This window comes from Herpailurus yagouaroundi, unplaced genomic scaffold (genome assembly GCF_014898765.1).
Source record: "Herpailurus yagouaroundi ecotype Mexico unplaced genomic scaffold, PumYag 186, whole genome shotgun sequence".
Lineage (NCBI taxonomy): Eukaryota > Metazoa > Chordata > Mammalia > Carnivora > Felidae > Herpailurus > Herpailurus yagouaroundi.
The window spans coordinates 48,258,650-48,263,996 of record NW_024412417.1 but is presented as its reverse complement, the minus strand read 5'-3'; positions in this window follow the sequence as shown (position 1 = coordinate 48,263,996).

Below are 5,347 nucleotides of genomic sequence, written 5' to 3'. Positions count from 1 at the left end.
CCACCAAGCCAGACCTCCATGCCAAGACCTCCATGCCAAGACCTCCATGCCAAGACCACCAAACCAGACCACCAAGCCAGATCTCCATGCCAAGACCTCCATCCCAAGACCTCCAAGCCAAGACCTCCAAGCCAGACCTCCAAGTCAGACCTCCAGGCCAAGACCTCCTGGCTCTCAGGAATAACCCCTATGCCCTGGTGTTTGTTCTGACCAGTTCCTGGATGCCGGAGAGGACACCTACACCAGACCACCATCCTCAGTGAAACCCCAGACCCAGGGGCACCTGGTTGGCTCAGTCGTTAGAGCATGTGACTCTTGATCTTGGGGTTGTGAGTTTGAGCCGCACGTTGGGTGTAGAGTTTACTTAAAAATAAAATGGCGCCCAGGTGGCTCAGTCGGTTAAGCATCTGACTTCAGCTTGGGTCACGATCTCACGGTTCATGAGTTCGAGCCCCGTATCAGGCTCTCTGCTGTCAGTGCAGAGGCTGGAGCCTGCTTCGGATTCTGTGTCTCCCTCTCTCTCTGCCCCTTCCCCAATTGTGCTTTGTCTCTCTTCCACTCTCAGAAATAAGTAAACATTAAAAAAATATTAATTTAAATGAGATAAAAATAGGGGCTCAGTCAGCTGAGCATTCAACAAAAAAATCTTTTTTTTTTTTTTTTAAATAAAACAAAAGGAAACCCAAACCCCAGACAAAGATGAGACTCATGGTCCTGTCCTTTCTGAGTCTCCCAGATGCTCTGTCTGTATCTGGTCTCCCTGTATCTTCAATAATGTCTGCTCTCACTTCCTGTTGACTCATGTTTGATTTCTGTCCTGCATCCTTCATGAAGCCAAGGAGAGTCCTGGCTGGTCCTATAGGATCCCCTGGGTCCTCGAACCTGGCCTACTGCCATCAAGTCCAGGCAAAGAACAACTTGGCGGCAGGGGGTGGGGCCTGGAGGTGTGGGAGTTGCTGAACAACTCTCAGGTTTCACTTAGGTAGGGAGGTCGTTAACTGCCAAGAAGCCACGTTGGACACCAGAGCATTCAGGAGAGAGCCGAGACAGGTCACATCTCAGTAAAGTGACTGAACCAGCTCTAGACTAAACCCTACTCCACACCCATCATGAGTGTGGAGAACAAGCCTTGAAAGGAACAAGATTATACAAACAGAGCTTAAATGGTTGCCAGAAAACGTCAACACTCTTTAAAGGGACACATCAAAGGGGCGCCTGGGTGGCTCGGTCAGTTGAGCTTCCAACTTCGGCTCAGGTCATGATCTCTCAGTTTGTGAGTTCCAGCCCCGCGTCAGGCTCAGTGCTGACAGCTCAGAGCCCGGAGCCTGCCTCAGATCCCATGTCTCTCTCTCTCTCTCTCTCTCTCTCTCTGCCCTCCCCCACTCATGCTTTCTCTCTCTCTCAAAAATAATAAACATTTAAAAATTTTTAGAAAAAAGGACTGAAGTATGGCTACATGTTACAATGTGGTGAGTCTCAGAAACATTGTGCTAAGTGAAAGAGGTTAGATTCAAAAAGTCACACATACAATGCCACATATATGAAATATTCAGAATAAGTACGTGTATAGGGACAGAGAGCAGATAGGTGGTTTCCCGGGGGGAGAGGGGGTTGGGAAGAGGAATGGGTAGTGACTACTTAGTGGATACAGGTTCCCTTTAGGATGATGAAAACGTTTTGTAAGATCGAGGTAGTGGTTACTTAACACTGTGAATGTACCAAATGCCACTGAGATGTATACTTTAATGTAGGTAATTTTATGTGAATTTCACCTCAATAAAAAAGTTACAAAGCTTATGAGGAAGGAGGAACACATGACCCAGACCGAGGAGAAAAGCCAGTTGACAGAACTAGACCCATAAGTGACAGAGATGATGGAATTGGCAATGACTTAAGAATTAGCTGTTATAGGGGCACCTGGGTGGCTTGGTCGGTTGGGCGTCCGACTTCGGCTCAGGTCATGATCTCACGGTCCGTGAGTTCGAGCCCTGCGTCGGGCTCTGGGCTGACAGCTCAGAGCCTGGAGTCTGTTTCAGATTCTGTGCCTCCCTCTCTCTGCTCCTCCCCAGTTCAAGCTCTGTCTCTCTCTGTCTCAAAAATAAATAAAAGTTAAAAAAAAAAAAAAAGAAATAGCTGTTATAAACATGCCCAGGGATTTAAAGAAAGACATGAATATGATGAGATGAGGAGTTATAAAAAAGAACTTGCTAGAGTTGAAAAATAAAATCTCTGAAGCGAAAATTCATTGGATGAACTTAACAGCAGAAGAGATATCAGTGAACTTGAAGACACAGCAATAGGAACTATCCACGTTGAAACAGAGGGGAAAAAAACAAAACTAAACTGAAGAACCTGTGGGATCATATCAACAAAAGAGAGCGATGTAGAAAGTATCATTGAGAGCAATGGCTGAAATTTTTGCAGATTTGAAGGAAAAATCATACACTCACAAGTCTAGGAATTTCAATGAAACCTAAGTAGGAAAAATGCAAAGGAAGCCATAATAAGCACATGATAAATAAATTGCTGAAAAAATGATAAAAGTACTACAATTATCAAAAAAAAAATACAGAGAAACAAAAATAACTATGACTTTAGAGTTCTTGTCAGAAAATAATTTTAAGCCAGAAGACAAAGCAAGAACATCATTAGTGCACTAAAAACAAAAAGAAAAATAAACAAAACAAAACAAAAACACTGCCAATCTAGAGTTATATACTCAGAGAAAATATCCTTCAAAAATGAAGACAATAGTTTTTTCAAAGAAGAAAAAATTGGAAGTATATAACACCTGCAGACCCACACTACAAAATAAAATAAAATAAAGTGTTCTTGGATGAAGAAAAATAATTCTAGATGAAAATCTGGATTGACATAAAAAAAAAAAAAAAACACAGCCCTGGAAATGGGATATAGGTGGGTAAATATAAAAGACATTTTTCTCATCTACTAAATTTCATTAAAGGATAGTTGACTGCCTCACTTAGACCTGATAACTCAACGATATAATCAGAAGTCTCTCTCGAATCAAATTACAACCATAATGAGATCCCACCTCATGCCTATTAGAATGGCAGAGAACAAAAACAAAAACAACAAAGCAAAGCAAAGCAAAGCAAACAAAAAATGAAAATGGGAAAATTGGTGGTGAGGATGTGGAACTGGAACCCTTGGACACTGTTGGTGGGATTATAAAATGGTGTAACCAATATGGAAAACAGTATGATTATTCCTAAAAGAATTAAAATTAGAACCACTCTATGAGTCAGCAATCGCACTTCGAAAAGTGAGTATATATCCAAAAGAATTAAAGGCAGGGTCTCAAGGAGATATTAGCACATCCTTCTTCATAACATTATTCACAATAACCAAGAGGTAGAGACAGCCCAAATGTCCGTTGGTGGATGGATAAACAAAATGTGGCTATATATACAATTGAATATTATTCACCCTCAAAAAGGAAGGAAATCTTGTTATATGCTACAACATGAGTGAACATGGACGTTATGCTGAGTGAAATAAACCAATCACAAAAAGACACACACTGTGTGGGGCGCCTGAGTGCTTCAGTCAGCTGAGTGTCTGACTCTTGATTTCTGTTCAGGTTGTGATCTCATGGGTTCGTGGGATCAAGCCCTGCGCCATGCTCCGAACTGCCAGCACAGAGCCTGCTTGGGTTCTCCCTCTCTGTCTCTCTCTCTCTCCCTCTCTCTCTCTTTCTCAAAATAAATAAGTAAACATTAAAAAGACACATCCTGTGCGGTTCTTCTTATACGGATACATAAAGTAGTCAAACTCATAGAAACAGAAAGTGGAATGGTGGTTAACAGGGGCTGTGGGGAAGAGAGAATGGGGAGTCATTGTTTAAACATTGTTTAATGCGTATCAAGCTTCAGATTGCAAGATTAAAAAATTCTGGAGATCTGTGAACATGTGAATACACTTAATATAAATACATTTAACACTACTGAACTTTACACTTAAAATAGTTAAGGCAGTAACTTTTATGTTGTGTTTTTCTTTACCACAATTAAAAATAATTTTTAAAAAGATAGTTAACCAGGGTGCCTGGGTGGCTCGGTCAGTTAAATGTCCAACTCTTGATTTTGGCTCAGGTCGTGATCTCAGTTTGCGGGATCGAGCCCCACAACAGGCTCTCACTAGCAGAGTAGGGCCTGCTTGGGATTCTCTCTCTCCACCCTCCATGGCTCTTGCATGTGCACTGTCTTTCTAAAAATAAACAAAACATTAAAAAGACAGTTAACTGTTTAAAGTAGATGGAATAAGAACATATGGTGAGATGTATAACCTGTAAAAGTAAAATGAAAACATACCTAAAGAGACATAGCTAATAAGCCCATAGTCTAGATAAAATGAAATATTAAAAATTACTCAATCAGAAAGAAGGCAGAAAAAGGAGTACGAAGAAACAGATAAGACAAATAGAAAACAAATGCTGAGATGGTATACGTGAACCCAACCATATAAATGATTACATTAAATGTAAATGGTCTCAATGCTCCAACAAAAAGGCAGCAATTGGGGCCACCTGGTTGGCTCAGTAGGAAGAATGCACGACTCTTGATCTGGGGTCATGAGTTTAAGCCCCACATTGGGTGTAGAGATTACTTAAGTAAATAGATAAAATTTTAAGGCAGCAGTTGCATAACCTTATTTTCGTTTAAATTTTTTTCTTGACGTTTATTCTTTTTTGAGAGACAGAGCATGAGCGGGGGAGGGGCAGAGAGCGAGGGAGACAGAATCCGAAGCAGGGTCCAGGCTCCGAGCTGTCAGCACAGAGCCCGATAAGGGGCTCCAACCCACAGACCACCGCAATCATAACCTGAGCCAAAGTTAGATGCTCAAGCGACTGAGCTACCCGGGCACCCCACAACCTTATTTTTTTTTTTTTATCAGAATCCAAGAATATGCAATCTACAAGAAAGGCACCTTAAGTATACAGACATAGAGAAGTTAAATGAATGATGCTGTGGTCTGAGTATTGGTGCCCTCACCCCAGGACTCATATGTTGAGACATTGTGGTAATATCAGGAAGTGGTGCTTTTAGGAGGTGCTCAGGTCATGATAATAAAGCCTCATGCTGGAATTTGTGCTCTTATAAAACAGGCACCAGAGAAATCCCTAACCCCTTCCACTATGTGAGAACACAGAGAGGCGCTGGCCATGAACCATGAAGAGGGCCCTCACTAGATTGCAACCATTCTGCCCCTTGATCTTGGACTTTTTTTTTTTTTTTTTAAAGTGAGCTTGGGGGCGCCTGGGTGGCGCAGTCGGTTAGGCGTCCGACTTCAGCCAGGTCACGATCTCGCGGTCCGGGAGTTCGAG